The sequence below is a fragment of the Uloborus diversus genome, chromosome 6 (assembly GCF_026930045.1).
Source record: "Uloborus diversus isolate 005 chromosome 6, Udiv.v.3.1, whole genome shotgun sequence".
NCBI lineage: Eukaryota > Metazoa > Arthropoda > Arachnida > Araneae > Uloboridae > Uloborus > Uloborus diversus.
Genome location: NC_072736.1, coordinates 127571735 through 127588190, shown reverse-complemented (window position 1 = coordinate 127588190; position 16456 = coordinate 127571735). Strand labels below are relative to the sequence as shown.

The following is a 16456-nucleotide window of genomic DNA, read 5'->3' as shown; positions in this document are numbered from 1 at the left end:
TTTCGAAAAACGGGCGTGGGGAGGGAGTCGCACCGGAGCGCATAATATTACGAAAGTCAGTTAGAATTACAAATAAAGAAAATTTTCCTTTGATATGGACCCTCAAATCTCCCCTCACTCTAACATCATCAAAAAGATTGTCTAAAACTGCATTCTTAGAGCTAGAAGTTCGAAAAATAGACAGGTGAGTGACACCGAACCTCTTCAATCCTAACATTACCAAAGATCGTCTAAAATGCGTTTTCAAGACTAAAAATTTCGAAAAATTTCCGGGGGAGAATCCCCCGGACCCCCTTTACTTCGGAGTTAATACTATTCTTAAGGTTTGGTTCATATCGGCTTCCTTTTAAATCAGAAGATCTATACAGCCGCCACAGAACAAACAGTACTTAGGCGACGATTATGCATACATTTGTTGAGAAAAAGGCTGTAACCTTCTCAATAATTTTTACTCTTATGATGAACTTGTGTCGCCTAGTAAAAATTCCTTAAAAAATGCTCTGTCGCTTGGCCAGAACTTTTCTGACAAGAATGTCAGGAAAATCTTCAATGGTAATCTTAATAACGTGAATAGTTTTTCTAGTCGAACTGGCAAGTTGGAGACGAATACGAAATTCTTGCTGAGCATTAATCGAAAAATCACCATTTCGAATACGCTCCTCAACAACGTATGACGATGATTAACGGGCCATGCTATTGCTTCTACTACTGAATAACACCGTCTACGACACCAGCTGGCAGGAAATTGCGGAGTTAGTCTATTTAGTACGGAGATTTCTATCTCGAAAATGGTTTGAGATAGAGAAACAAAAGTGATATACAAAGTTGTAGAGCATCATCGATTTAGTATGAAAAAAGGCACCTTGTGAACATCACTTCAAAGAATAGAACGCTAAAACGAGCATTTGATATTCTGTGATTATTATCAGTGACGTGAGAAAATAATCTGATAAAGAGAAAAAGCAACAAGTTGTAACAATATTCTTTTATTTGACATTTCAGTGTATTTTTTTTTATAACCCAAAAGATTATTTCTCTTTCGAATTTCGTGACGTCGCGTCGCAGGAACGTGAATCCGGGATTTTTTCGTGAAATCACAAAGCACCAAATGAACGTTTTAGCCGTTCTATTCTACATACTAATGTCAATAATGTATCTTTACGTTCTAAATCGATGATGTCTTACAACTTTTTAAATCACCTTTTCCCTCTATCTTGAACCGTTTCGCAGTTTTCCACCAGATAGCGCCATGTGACTTTATTCAGTAGCGCATGGCTACTTCACTGTACCTAGACAGCAGCAGCCATTATGATTTTCAGGGGTGGGAAGGGACTTTAGTAGGTACCCTGTATGTATACTGCTATCTGCCGATACCAGTTTCTTCAACGAAGTGTATCACTCTCGATATGGGAGGTTAATTCGCCGGACCCTGCAACAAATAATTGAACAATCCAAAACAGAGAAGCTGCAACAATAGTTTTGGTTTCACAACTTACTCGCATGAGTAATTATTAACTTATTATTTATGCTCTTATTAACTGTACAGAAGTAATGCAGAGTCAAATATTCAATTGCTGTTAAAAATTTGCATTTCAGGTCCATTGATGGCAATCCCATTGTCTGTAACTGCAGCGCAAAATGGCTCCAAAAGCTTGCGCGGTCGAATAAAAAGAGTTTGGGGCCACTCTGGGATCAAGTCAGATGTCTAGATCCCGATGATCCATCCAAGCAAAGATTCCTAACTTCTGTCCACATTCCCAACTGTGGTATGTTTCACTTTCTTTCTTTTCCAGATCAGAAATACATATCTTACTCTTTTTTTTAAGGAAACATTGTTTGTTTGCTGAGTTAAAACAGTGTATTTTTACTTCCTTTTACAAAAAGAAAGTATTGTATTCGCGAAAAAATTTTCACTCAAAAATCGACCTTAATTTCCATTTTCCTCACCCCGAATGAATGTTGAGTATTTTTTCCGACTCGACCACACATGGATATGTGCCTAAGAACGTATAGACACGCGAAATATCCTTTTTGATGATTCCCGAGTTAATTACAACGAGTTTTCTCGTGACGTCTGTATGCACGTATGTGTGTATGTATGTCGCATAACTCAAGAACGGTATGCTTTATAAGTTGAAATTTAGTTCGTAGATTCCTAGTGGGGTCTAGCTGTGCACCTCCCCTTTTGGTTGCATTCGGGTGTTTCTAAAGGGGTCTTTTGCTGCTTTTTGGGAGGAAATCATTGTTAATTTCGATGTAAACTCAAGTGGTGTTACAATTTGGCGGACACTTGGGGATTCATCGCCAGTCTTTTAGTCGCCAAGTTTTTTCGCCAACTTGGCGACAAATTTGGCTATTTTTTTTATATCTGGTTTCAATTTGGGCACTGTTGGTGATGTTTAGAGTGTAAACTATTGAATTACATTAAAATTGCCAATAATGGGAAAATGACATTAAATTGGAGTAAAAGGAAGTCATGTGATGCACAAATCAGCTCGTTTTTATTAGTACTATTGAATAAAATATCCGTATGACCTTTTGAAAAGTATTTTAAAAATATTTTTTGCAGTATCCATTGCGAAACCTACTTTGTAAACACTATGTACTTGCGTATTATATTACCCTCCGTGATTTTTTTTTCCAACAGTGATCATGCGATTGTGGTATGTCCAGTTTTCCCTAAGAAAATTTATGATAGACGTTGGAAGACTAGATAAACTTCCATTATTTAGAAGAGTCAATGAAGGTCAATAACTCCTTCCTGGAGTACATAAATCATTGTTTCACATACATTTGGGCATGGATTTGCTGTTTTTCGCTAAAATATGCATTGAGAAAGCTTTCACCACCTTGGAGAATTTTAAAATGACAGGCCTCTCTATAGAGTGACAGCTATTTGTTTCTTTTTTTCTGTTATCTATTTTGTAATTCTCCCTGATTTTATGCTGAATATGTTTAGTCCTGCAAATGGTTCGAACATTGAGTGCTAGTCTGCTGTGAGCAGGTAAACCGCAGCATCTGCAGAAATAAGTTTTCGAAGTACTTGAAGAAACGTGCTTGAAATTCAATACTAACAATAAGGAAAGTTGGAATTTGACGGTTTTTTTGCCTTTTATTTCAGCGGAAACAAAATGAGCAAACTTGTACAATAAACCTGACGCACAATAGATGACAAAAATGAAAAAAAAAAGTGAACAATTTGTAGTTACTTCCTTGTACCTGCCGCCGGAAAATTACTAGAGATAAAAAAGAAAAATGTTTTGTGATGCGTGCGTTCTTTAGCTTATGTACGTAAATTTTTATCACTGATTAATGGTGCGGCATCTATGAAAAAACATTGATGTTTTAAAACATGGATATTCAAAATTAAAACATTGATGGTATCGATACATCGACCGAGAAATATCAATGTTTTGAAAATTCAATGCTCGGAAACTTCGAACTTTTAATGTACAGGGAGCTCACAAATAACTGACGGTTCAAAAAAAAAAAAAAAAAATACTACTGTTACTCAAGTTTTTCTATAATGATAAAATAAATGTTAAATAAAAGTAACATCATTGTTGATCAATGTTTAAGTAATGGTTTCTATTCTCGCGCCTTTAACAGATGACAATCTTATTGGAAAGACTTCTGCAGCAGCATGCACTACAGAGAATGGAAGGTCATTCCATATCTTTAGTAGTACTTTTTTTAATTTAATTGTGGACATTGGTTTTAGGTTTTTCAATTTATTCTCCATATATCCCCATATGCAATAGTCCGCAGTGGATTGAGATCAGGACTAGACGCTGGCCATTCTTCTGTGGATGGACAATTCTGTTTGCACCATTGTTGACCAATCTTTGCTTTGTGGGCGGGTGCTGAATCTTGCTGAAATGTGAATAAATCCTTTTTAAATAATTTTTGGGCTTCGTTAATCATGTGAGATTTCAATACTTTTTGTAAATAATAATTTTTGTCAATTTTCACACCTTTTTCAATAAAGAGAAAGGGCAGTTTTCCTCTCTTGCTTGTAGCACCTGAAACCATTACTAAAAATAATTTCAGGAACCTCTGAACAACTTTTTTAGTTGAACTGATATTCTGCATTCATGTTGCATAATCCTGTTATTTTGCCTATTATAAGATGCTTGTTGCAAAAGCAATTTCTCATCCGAAAAAATTATTTCATTTGCAGCGTGTCTTTTCAGCAGCTCTTTGCACTTTCTTAGTCTTTCAACTTTTTTCTCTGTTTATCCACGGACTCATTTTCTTGTAAGTTTTTAATTTTAAATCCTGTTTTATGATGATTCCAGCCATATTTTTTGATAAATTTAGGTCTCGTGAAATTTTTCTGGCAGATTGTGCAGGATTTCTTTGAATTCTTTCGCGGACACACTTTATTAATTTTTTCGTTCCTACACTGCGTTTTCTTCCACCACTAAACCTATTTTCTACACTACCTTTTCTTTAAAGTGTTTTAAAGTTCTTTTAATTAATCTCTTTGTCACATTTAAATATTTCTATTTTTTAAAAATTTCACAATTCTGCTTGGCTTTTAAATGCAATTCGAGAATTAAACGTCGTTTAGCATCCATCTTGATAATCTTTGCTAATGATAAAGCTGAAAGTCTCTCTGTCTGTCAGGATCTCTGTGACGCGCATAGCGCCTAGACCGTTCGGCCGATTTTCATGAAATTTGGCACAAAGTTAGTCTGTAGCATGGGGGTGTAGCACCTCGAAGCGATTTTTCGAAATTTCGATGTGGTTCTTTCTCTATTCCAATTTTAAGAACAAAATTATCATAAGATAGACGAGTAAATTACGAAATTATCATAACGTGGAACTGTAACATGGGCACAAGCCAATTGGCGAGAAAGTTCACCATACATTATTTGTAAATATACAGGCGAACCAAAAGACCTTTTAATTTTCTATTACGGACAAAGCCGTGCGGGTGCCACTAGTGCAGAGAATAAAACGGATTTTAATTCAAAAAATCGTCTGCGCTATTGCTTATAGAATTAAACTAAAACTATTAAGTGTTACCAACACTAAAGAACATGTTGAATGCAAATTATGCACAAATGAATTTTGCCGTCAGTTTTTTGTTGGCACCCTGTATATTCCTACAAAATAAACTCTACAAATATGTTTTAAAGCTTGAAGTAAATTCACAGAAATCAATTCATTAATTAGAATATTTTTTAATTGTCAAAGAAAAGCAAATAATAATAATGATATTTAATTATTAATAGTTCAAGTAGGGTAAAGGGGGGGTGGCAAAAGGATAAATAACTTATACATTTAAAATTCAAAAAATTGCAGCATCAATACAAATTAATTGGAGTAATTTCGTAACATCTTTCAAATTTCCATATGAATAGTACAAAAGTATGTTATTTAATAATTAATACTAATCAGTTAGAGAAATTTATGAAATTTTCAAAGTTGATAACGTGTACAGACAAAAATTGAATAAAACTAAGAGAAAGAAAGTGTCGAAGCGAAAAGTAAAAATAATGAATTATTGTTCTAGTATACTTGCTTTCAACGGAATTACACGATAGAATTTCCATTTTTTTTAAACTCAAATTATTTTCAAATATTATAAATATATAATGGTTTTGTAATGTATACTAAGTACATGATGCAACATTATAGCTTTTTGAATGTGCGACTTATTGAGAGTGAGGAACACTAACATAGATACATATAAACAGTGGCTCCCAAATGTATTCGTACACCTACGACTTTCAATGAAATAGGACTCTATCCATTGGTTAGAATTATTATTTCGGAATAGATATTTAATTATCTATGATCAATTTTCAACAAAACTACATTAAAGTTTTTAAAAAAATATTAAAACTTAATTTTTTAAAAATCAAAAACGAAAAGTGCCGTTAATTTTATCTCACAAAAGTCTTCGTACACTTTAAAAAAATGTCTACATATTATTGAATAATCTAACTTTTTATTACGTTATTATTTAGTAGAATATCATGCAGGATCAACAACACCTTTTAAACGTCTGGGAATAAATTTCATTCTTTTTTTTTTTGCGTAATTTCCGAGTAAGTTTTCAACCACACTTCGAGTCTTACTGTTTCTAGCTCTATTTTCGTTTCAAAGTCGTATTTTCTTATCTAGCCTTCAGATATCTCTAAATATGTTACACTAAGTTCAAATCTGGAGATTGAAGGGGTATTTTCTAAACTTTAGGACTTTTTGAGGCACTAGACGCAAACGTTGAAAACCATGTGCTTCTTATCGTTATCTTGATAAAAAGACAAAGTTGTTTCCGATAACCAAATTTTCGGATAAGAGTTCAAAATTCGTTTTTAAAATATTTAAATGAACAGCATGATTCATTATTTCATCAAAAAATTCCAAAGTATTAAGTCTTGTTGCTGATATGCACCCTTACACAAAAACAGCTTCACCGTCCTGGTTAACTGCTCCTACTAAGTTCTTAAGATTAAGTTCCTTATTTTTTCTTTTATTTACAGTTATACAACAATTTAACCAAAAATCTTGACTTCATATCTATCTGTAAGTAAGACGTAATTCCAAAACGTTTTGAGCTTATTTATCATTGATTTTGCGACGTAAAGAGTAAGCTTTCTGCTTTTCGCACGGCCAAGAAAAATTCTGCGGGAAGAGGTCCCATTTAATCCAGCTAATCAGAGAACTTGGCGAACAATTTTAGGTGAAAAATTAAGTATAAAAATTTTCATTTAACTCTGCAGAAACCTTTACAGCAATAAAATGTGTATTTTTCATAAATTTTTTAACTGTAAATCTCCGATCACGGTTTGTCAACTTCGCCGGTTGACCTTTTCTTACCTTGTTTTCGGTCTGATTCTTTTCTTTAAAGCATTTTATCAAGCACTTAGAATGGAATAAATTAACTGATTTAGAGACATTTTAAACCAATTTATCGATACTGTGAGGTAAAAAATCAAATTTCGAATAGTGTTTGTGGTTTTTTACGAATACTAGTCATTTTAAAGTAATAAGCACAATATTACGGAATAAATAAACAAAAAACTAATGCCAAATGACCTTTAAGGGTCAACACAATGAAAAAATAATAATAAAAAAACGACATATGATAAATTGTAATCATGAATTTATTCGAAAATATTTGAGTGTACGATGACTTTTGTGGCGTAATATTTCTCTGTCGCTTCGTTTTTTGACCCATTTCAAAAAGAAGATCCGTCAATATTTTGAAAAAACGACAGAGATATATTTAGAATGAATTAGGAATGATGTGAAAAAATATTGGACTTTATATTTGAATTCAGTTTTGTGGTATTTCGATTTTACTAAAAAATTTCAAAGTGTACGAACACTTTTGGGACCGACTGTATGTTTAACACGAAAGATAAAAAAAGAAAAAAAAAACCCTCATGTTTATATTTGCGGAATATTTTAGAAACACTCAATGTTCTTTTTAACAGTGCACTGAAAAGAAATATTGTTCACTTTTCTGAAAAATAAATAATACTTCTATAGACAACTAAAGAAAACTTTTTCCAATGGGAAGATCTCCCAATAGCTAATCTTTACTAATAATAAAGGTGAAAGTCTCTCTGTCTGGATGTCTGGATTTCTGTGACGCGCATAGCGTCAATGAATGATGCGCCGATTTTCATGAAATTTGGCAAAGTTAGTTTGCAGCATGGAGGTGTGCACTTCGAAGAGATTTTTCGAAAATTCGATTTTCTTCTTTCTCTATTCCAATTCTAAGAACATTTTCCCAGGGAAATTTTTCATAAGATGGACGAGTAAATTACCAAGTTGTCATAACGTGGAATGGTAACATGATCTAGCCAATTGGCGAGAAATTCACCATACATTATTTGTAAATATACGGGCGAACCAAAAGACCTTTTAATTTTCTACTACGGGCAAAGCCGTGCGGTTACCACTATTTAATAATAAAGCGTTCAACATTTCTGTAAACTGTCAACATATTCATTTCGTAAGGCTATTTTTGGTTCAAATTATGATTGCACCGAATAGTCGTGAGTAATCAGTGATCGGCCACTTTGCCGAATATTCGTAATTAGCCATATATTATCAATAATCGCTGGGGAAAATATTTTTCAAATAGTTTTTAATAATTTTTAAACTTTTAACTATTCTTTGAGAAAAAAACGAGATGAATAACTTAAATAACAATAAATGAATACAATTTTAAGAAAAAAAAGCATTAGATCATTCCACGGAAATGTCAACTTGTACGGCAAAATTTCAAACTCAACCAATGTTAACGGGTTATACATCATTTTAGAGATTCTGGTGACAGTCTTTCCAAGATAGATGATTTGCATAAAATAACTATTGTATGAAGATCTTGAAAATAAAAAAATTGTAAATATTACGTATAAACCAATTGAGAAACGCTTCCTGCAATTTCATTCAGCATACGTTTGATGTAAATGATTTTTTTTCCAATTATTGCGTATATTTTGAACTTTCTTTAATTTTTACATAGAATTTCAATTTTTATCGTTTAGCCTAATTTTAATTCTGTGTAGACGAGCCTGCTACGTCACAAAACATAATATTTTCTCTTCCATACTTTTCATAGCTCTATAATAAGGGAAATTGTGGTTTATTCTCTTTCTAAGAGCTACCTGTGGAATGCATTAAAAATTAGAAATTTTTATTACAATATTTAAACAGCTAGTTATTTGTTTCACATACGTAACAAATCGTTTGCGACAAACGTAACGGCTTGAAACAAACACTGCATCTTTCGAATGTTTTGTGAATAAGAAATAAATGAAATATGTATTCTGAAATCATTTAGTTTTTTATTGTCACCGTATAATATTCTGTAGTTTATACCAGTATTAATTCTATTTTTTCAAACTAATGTGTAGAATTTTCATGGGTATTATTATATTGTGGAAAAAAATGGCAGCTCAAATTAAATGTTGAAGCAAAACAAGAATGGCAGGTAAAATAAGACAAAATGACAGAAAAAAAAGCATTACCATCAGTGTCCCCGTACCAACCATTATATGTGGCTTAACCGGTTGAATGGGCCTCTGAAGGCAGTTCTGTTTTTTTTTTTTTTTTTTTTTTTTTTTTTTTAAATCCAGACCAGGAACAGAGCAACCTTTGATTCAGTACTCCCAGAAGTAGTCATTTGGAACGAAAAAATGGATAACTTTGGGACCCTGATCACATTTAACGTGCCCCAGTCACCATTAACTAACACAAAGGATGTTAAAACACGCCGACATTGAACCCGCGACCATCCAGTTACGAGTCTGACAGTTTACTGATCAGGCCACGACCCAGGAAAAAAGTAGCAGATCTTTTGCGAAAGTTGCGGAAAAGTGAAACTAATGATAAAAAAAGAAAGTATGAATTTTTGGCAACTGGAGTTCAAATTATGTTTTTCGCAATCACGAGCGTGTGTGTGACGTTCAAGTGTGCAGGCGTGCGTGTGTGTGTTTGTGTAGACATGTGTGTGTAGGATATGGGCGCAATCTGGATATGGTGCTTGCTAGAGTAGCAGCATCGGAAGGGGCCGGTCAACGGTGGTGCTATAGAGGGAGGCGGGGGGGGGGGATACAAGGTCCAGGGCTATTGTTTTCCAGTACTGACGTAACTAGAAGAGAACGAAAAGCCGGAAGATGGCCCAAATGATTGCACATTGAAGTGCGTTTTCTTGCGCATGTGCAGTGCAATCGGCGCCATTCTGAAATAAGTGGTTCTAGTGGAAAGGCGCATTAGACATAGCTCTTTCAATTCCTGTTGTCACCATAACGCGAACTTTTTTAATCGATGGGTGTTTAAACCATTCAAAAGTTCAAGTGAACTTGTTTCAACATTTTTTATGATTCTGCAGCTGTCTTGCCCAGTTTGAAGCAAATTTTAATGTTAATCCTTTGCTCCATTTTCACTTCAAAGACAGGAATTTGAGAGCTACGTTTTAATACGCCTTTCCATGAGAACCACTTACTTTAGAATGACGCCGATTGCACTGCACATGCGCAAGAAAACGCTCTTCAATATTCAATCATTAGCGCAATCTTCCGGCTTTTCGTTCTCCTACAGATACGTCAGTCCTGGAAATTAATAGCCGGATCTTGTAAAAAGGACTAACATCATTCAACAGTCAAATGAAAACAATAAGCAGTTCGTGATTGCTCAAAAAATAAAGAAGAACGAGAATAAAGAAGAGATCATAAATGAGGATGCAGAAGCTGAGAATCAATCGCAGGCAAGGAAGTTAACCTACATAAAGTTGTGAACCCATGTATCTTCGTCTTTTCCATATGCCATGTTTGCGGAAAAGCTCAAAAAATAGCAGTGAATATTAAATGAATCAATTATCTAACGTTTTGATGCACAAAAATTGCAAATTACTGCAGACACATGTTTCAGTGTTAGTAGGAACACCTTTTTCAATGCAAACAAGTGTGAGCTTTTGGATAAAAAGTCATCATCCGGGGAAAGCAACTCGGTGGAACAGGAGACAGTATAAATGCCAAAAAATGGAAATTAACAAAACAAATAAGGCAAAATGGAGGCCTTGGAGCCGAAATTTATTATACACTCAGGAACATTGAAAATAGCGCCCCAAGAAAGAAGAAAGGTACAATCGCGAAATTTTGCATATAAGAAGAGTGATATCTGATATGCAAATGATCCAAGTTTGGTGTCAATGAGCGTTAACCGTTTTCCCTACACTATCGGTGCAATCGGGAAGAAAGTTCTACATAAACCAGTGCATAATTTAAAATTTATAAATGTTACCATTACATCTAGATTGTTGGAGAGCTTTAATGAGTGACGGATGCCAGGTAGACGAGTTAGAAAACGTCTCTTACAGTTAAGCAAGTTTGAGAGAGGTTTGATCATCGGCATAAAAATTGCAGGCTGATCGACGAGATGTGTGCCCAGGTGGATCGTTCGCAGTGTTCCATTAGAAACTGTTGTAGGCAGCGGACACGACATGGTACCCACGTGCAAAAAACCGGGTCTGGAGTGATCAGGAAGACGACGAGGAGAGAGGATCGAAGGATTGTGCTGCAAGCGCTCGTGGATCCCACAGTAGCTCGTTCCACCATATAAGTAGGCGTAGGGGTAGCAGTCGCTCCCTGAGAATTTGCAGACGTCTTGCGGCAGTGAATCTGCAGTCCAAGCGCCCTTTTCGTGTACTCTTCTTAACACCAAAACATAGGCAACTCCGTCTACAATGGTGCAAAACCAGAGCAATGTAGGATTTCACTGACTGGCAAAAGGTGGTGTTCAGTGATGAATCCCGGTTCGTTTTGGAGTCAGATGATAAACCGCACACGGGTGTAAAAGTGCCCTGGAGAAAGGTACCCTTCAAGCCATTCTATCGCACGACACACTGCCCGAACAGCGAGCATAATGATCTGGGGGGCCATAGCCTATGATAGCCGGTTCAAGCTGCGGTACGTGGAACTTTAACGGGCCAGCGTTATGTTAATGACATTCTGCAATCACATGTAGGACCACTCCTAAATGGTCTCCCAATGGCCATTTTCTAGCAAAATAATGCTCGCCCGCATACAGCTAGAGTTGCTCAAGACTTCTTACGTCCTTTTGAGACTCTTTCATGGTTAGCTGCTCCCCCGACCAAAGCATGTATGGGGATCAGCTGAAACGCCAGATGTGCGTGCTTCTCTGTGCAAGATTTGGAAGTGGCACACAGTGTTTCGATTAATACAAGCTAGCTGGACAAAAGTCAAGTTCAGAATTCATTATTTCATCACACAAAATTCAAGTGTTCCTAAATTCAGATGATTTAATTGTTCAAGATGGATATTATTTATACTGGTAAATGCTTTTTACCCTAATTTAATTACTCTATCTGATAATTCAACAATATTAAAAAAACATTTTAAAGATAAACGAAAGAGTTTTCGCTCGTTCAAAACTTTTCAAGTGATGTTAATGATTTTACCCGTTTGTATCCGGGCTAAATTTTCTCTATATAATAGCTGCAGTTTTCCCATTATTAATAAGACGTATTATAGTCAGCACACTCTAGTACAACATATTTATTTTTCTCGAGAATACTTTATTTCGAGTTGGGATTTCTTTGAAGAATTATTGAAACATCCAAAGCTTTGGGTAAAAACAATATGTTGTACTCGAGTGTGCTGACTGTAATACATCTTATTATTAATGGGAAGGCTGTAGCTACTATGTACAGAAAATTTAGCCCGGGTACAAATGGGTACAAGTCATTGCCATCACTTGAAAGTTTTGAAACAGGCAAAAAAATCCGTCATTCATCTTTTTAAAAAAAAGTAATATTGTTTAACTATCAGATAGATTAATTAAATTAGGGAAAAAAAGTACTTACTAGTTTTTAAAATATCCCCCTTGAACAATAAAATCTTATGAAATTAGGAACACTTTAATTTTGTGTGATGAAATGATGTCTGGAACTCAACCAACGCCTCCTTTATCTGGAAGCCTTCTCACGGGCGAGTCACGTGGTCAACATGAGGCCGGTTCACTAGCGCCGTGACTTGAAAAGCGCCGTGCTTACAAAGTTACACCTATTTAAAAATTAAACAAAAAATCAGCGCATATCTTTTGCTTTGAACTAACTCACTGATCTAACAGAATTTTAATTGCCCATTTCTATTTCCCCACTCAAAATCAATTATTGCACTGGTTTTATAAAAGAAACTAGTGCGTTTTCCACGGATGAAAGCGAAATAATTTCAAATTTTTCGTTCATACTTTTTCTGAATTTCAAATAGTCATCGAGGGGAAAAAAAAACACCCGTAATCCAAACATTAACTATAGCAAAATTACTTAGAGCTGTAATATCTTTTATGCAGGTTTAAAAATAAATAGAAAATAGCTGTAAAGATTCTCATTTTCTTTGAAGTTTCCTTAAATTATTTTGAATAAATAATTATTTCTGATTTTTCATCTTTATCTACTTTGGTACACTCACTGTTCCTTATAAATGTCAAAAATATACAACTAGCTTAAAACCTTTGGATGGAGCTTTAACAGCTTTGGCGAAATGCTATAATTATTTCAAGTGGAAAATAATTAAGTCATAACTACAGATAAATGAATAAAAAATCCTCATATGTTTTAAATAACATATCTGTTAGCACAAAAAAAGTTTTAATTGTTTAAAGACAGTTTGTTTTTGTATGTATTAATGTATTTTTTCTTTTGGTACATTTCATACAAATAATCCTTTCTTATGGAAAAGGTTCTAGAATAAATTTGAAAGAAAAAAAATGTAGAATGTTTAGCATATGTTATGTTTTCAACTATTTTATGAATGTGATACTCAAATAAAGACAATATTTTAAGAACAGTAACTTTTATTTGCATAGGATGATAACACATGAAAAAGCACCTTTTACCATTTATGCTATGCATGAGGTCGAACAAGAGCTAACGCTCTAATTATTTAGTTATTAAGAACTCACAATTAAAAACTAATATGCAAAAACTAACATTCAACCACTAATACTTCATAATACATGAATTTGCAGAGGTGGTGTTCTACAGTTTTTACAACACCCATGAATTCACATTTTGTTTTTTTTTAGAGCACCGTTTAATTTAACTGACTCTGCTTTCATTTGTTAAAAAGCACCGGTAATGATGAAATTATTAAAGAAATGCGAAAATTAAGGTATTTTTTCCTAAAGAAAGGGGGGAGGGTAATGAAAATGTTCATTTCACTTCACACAATAGCCTAAGAGTCTCCATAGTCAGCAACTAACCTGTATATATAAAATAGCTTGTCCTGACTGGCAATCAACGAATGGCAAAAACTACTGAGGCTAAAAAGCTGAAATTTGGAACACAGGTTAATTTTATAACGTAAGCGCGTGCTAAGGAAGGATTTTTCGAAATTACGATTTTAAGGGGGTGAAACAGGATGGGGAATGTTCAGCACTCATATGCAAAATTCTCAAGAAAAGGCTCGAGTTCAGGGTAGAACCCGGTATTAAAAATTTCTAAATTTTACAAGGGTTACGAATATTCCAGCCTCATCTGCGTAGGATGCTAATTAAGGGAGATGTTAATTAAAAACTCAATTTTATGTCCACTTGAACATGCCAAAAAATGGTCCGATTTTTTCGGTTTTTGTACCCTTGGAAAGCCCGTAAAAAATAATCATTTCGAAAATATCCGCAAGGACTAGAACCGCGGACATCGAAAAATGATTACAAAAAACAGTTATAAGCGTTTGAAGTAAAAATTAATTTATTTCAAAAAAAAATTTCTTTCTCCATTTTTTGCGCGAGATTAATTTTAGCTTGAAGAAAAGCTGAACAATATTATTTGTTGCCATTTCTTGCTGAAATATCTAGAAGTAAAATACCTTGCAATCGGTTTTTAATACATTGAGGCTTTTCCCTGTGTGTGGCAGGGCATTTAAAATATATTTTCCTTTCGATTAGGTCTTCGCAAGTCGATGTTTTCATGTACGATTATAATGGATGTGTAGTCTTTAAAAATATTCGACTCTTACTGGTTTTGTTAACGTTATTTTGATGAGTGAAGGATATGGTTTGTTTTAATAGCGATAGTGAGGAATATTTCTCGAGTTTGAAAGTGTTTTTTATGTTATTAGATCCATTAAAATGAATATTTTCAAAACTGTTCCAGACGAGGATTTTAAAGGGAGGTCGACGCTCTTTGAAAACTGTTACCTTTGTTATATTGGAGACACGATTTTTTTCCCGTTATAGGTACGTTACGGCACATTATTAATCTTGGCGATTGTTTTTGTTTAGCTTATTATCAGTATGTTTGATTAAAGATTAAACCTAGGTAGACACTACTGATACGGCAAAACCATGCATTATTTTGTCACTGTGCTTTTTTTTTTGAACAAGAAACTAGACTTGAAAGCTTGAAACAAAAGTAATAAGTAGTTTTCCAAATAATTAAACCAAGCCATTTAAAGTAAAAAAGTGCGCCGAATCGACCACCCAATTAAAGTAATTCGCCAAATATACATTAAATGATCCTTTAACGTGTAAAATTTTTTACTAAATGAAAATACCGAGCCATAAATAAATGCGAACGTTCCATTAAAATAGAAATTGAAAAAAACGTTACGTTGTTTTTCTGCTGAGGAAAATTCGTTTAAACGTTTTCGTTAGAATGATTGGATCGCTAATCGGTAAAAGTTCGCTTCGCTCGCTAATTGAATGGGTTACTGTAGTGAGGTTGCTTGGCGAGTTTGGAGATAAACAATAGAGTTACGGGTTTTTTTTACAATTTGAAAGCTTCTGTTTGAAGCAGTCTCTAAGACCTGCAAAACATGGGCTGGTGTACCACAGGGCTCTGTCTTGAGCCCTCTGCTCTTTCTCCTCTACATGAACACAATCGATTCCTATATCCATAAGAATACCAAGATCGCCTGCTATGCAGACGATATTGCTATTTGGTGTACAAATCAAGATCTCAATTCCTCCCAGAAATGTCTGAATCTTAGCCTGAAAGGCACTGCAACATGGGCTGCAGATCTCAAACTTGCTATTAACCCCAATAAGTCTAACTACTGTGTTTTTTCAACTGATCGGAAATATCGTGGCACCTTCCAACCGGTCTTAAGAATTGAGGACTCCATTATTGAGCGCGTTGAAAATCCCAAATACCTGGGAGTGATTCTAGATCCAGAATTGAGATTTACAAAACATTTGAAAATCACAGCAAATAAAGGTCTAAAGAAATTGAACATCCTCCGCAAACTCTGTGGCACAAACTGGGGATCAAGATCATCAACATTAAAAAGTACCTACTGCGCTGTCATCAGGCCGGTACGTGAGTATTGCTCCCCCGTTTGGGCACATGCGTCCGATTCTGCCAAAGACATTTTAGACTCAGTCCAATATATAGCATCAAAATTATCATTGGTGCAGTGTCATCTGCTAATAACACCAAGGTTGAACTCGAAAGTGGTCTTGTTTCCCTCGAGAACAGACGGAAATTTGCTACTGTGAAGTTCACAAATAAAATCAGAAGCCACAATAAAGACCACATTGCTTACAGAGCTTTCGACGCTTGGACAGACACATCAAGACTTCAGAGATCATCAACGCTGCAGTTAGACAAGGATATCAGAGAGGCCATTCATCTTGCCCATTCTTCCTTGGACATAACTCAAGAACCACTCTTTCCATTTAGACTTCCTAAGAGTACTATTATCAATACTTACCTACTTGAACCATGTTCTAAAAAAGAACCTACTGAAATCTTATTACACAAAGGCGAAGACACTGTTTGTTCTCTTGCCAAAGAAAACAGTGTATTAATCTACACAGATGGTTCCTCTGACATTGACTGTAATAGAGGTGGCGCAGGCATCTCCATCATTCATCCCTCAAGAAATAACGTCAAACTTAAAATACCCACTGGCCAGATCGCCTCAAATTTCACCAGCGAACTCATTGCTGGGTCATTCCATGTCAG

At 34.9% G+C, this 16456-nt stretch overlaps 1 protein-coding gene across 1 annotated transcript in view; it reads left to right on the top strand.

Annotated features, from left to right (window-relative positions):
* The first annotated feature begins 1680 nt into the window (after positions 1–1680).
* Positions 1681–16456, top strand: part of LOC129224093 (BDNF/NT-3 growth factors receptor-like) — a 183083-nt gene continuing 168307 nt past the window's right edge. The window contains exon 1 of the mRNA XM_054858498.1: positions 1681–1766. The gene's annotated coding sequence lies outside the window, so the exon portion shown is untranslated. The remainder of the gene's footprint in view (positions 1767–16456) is intronic.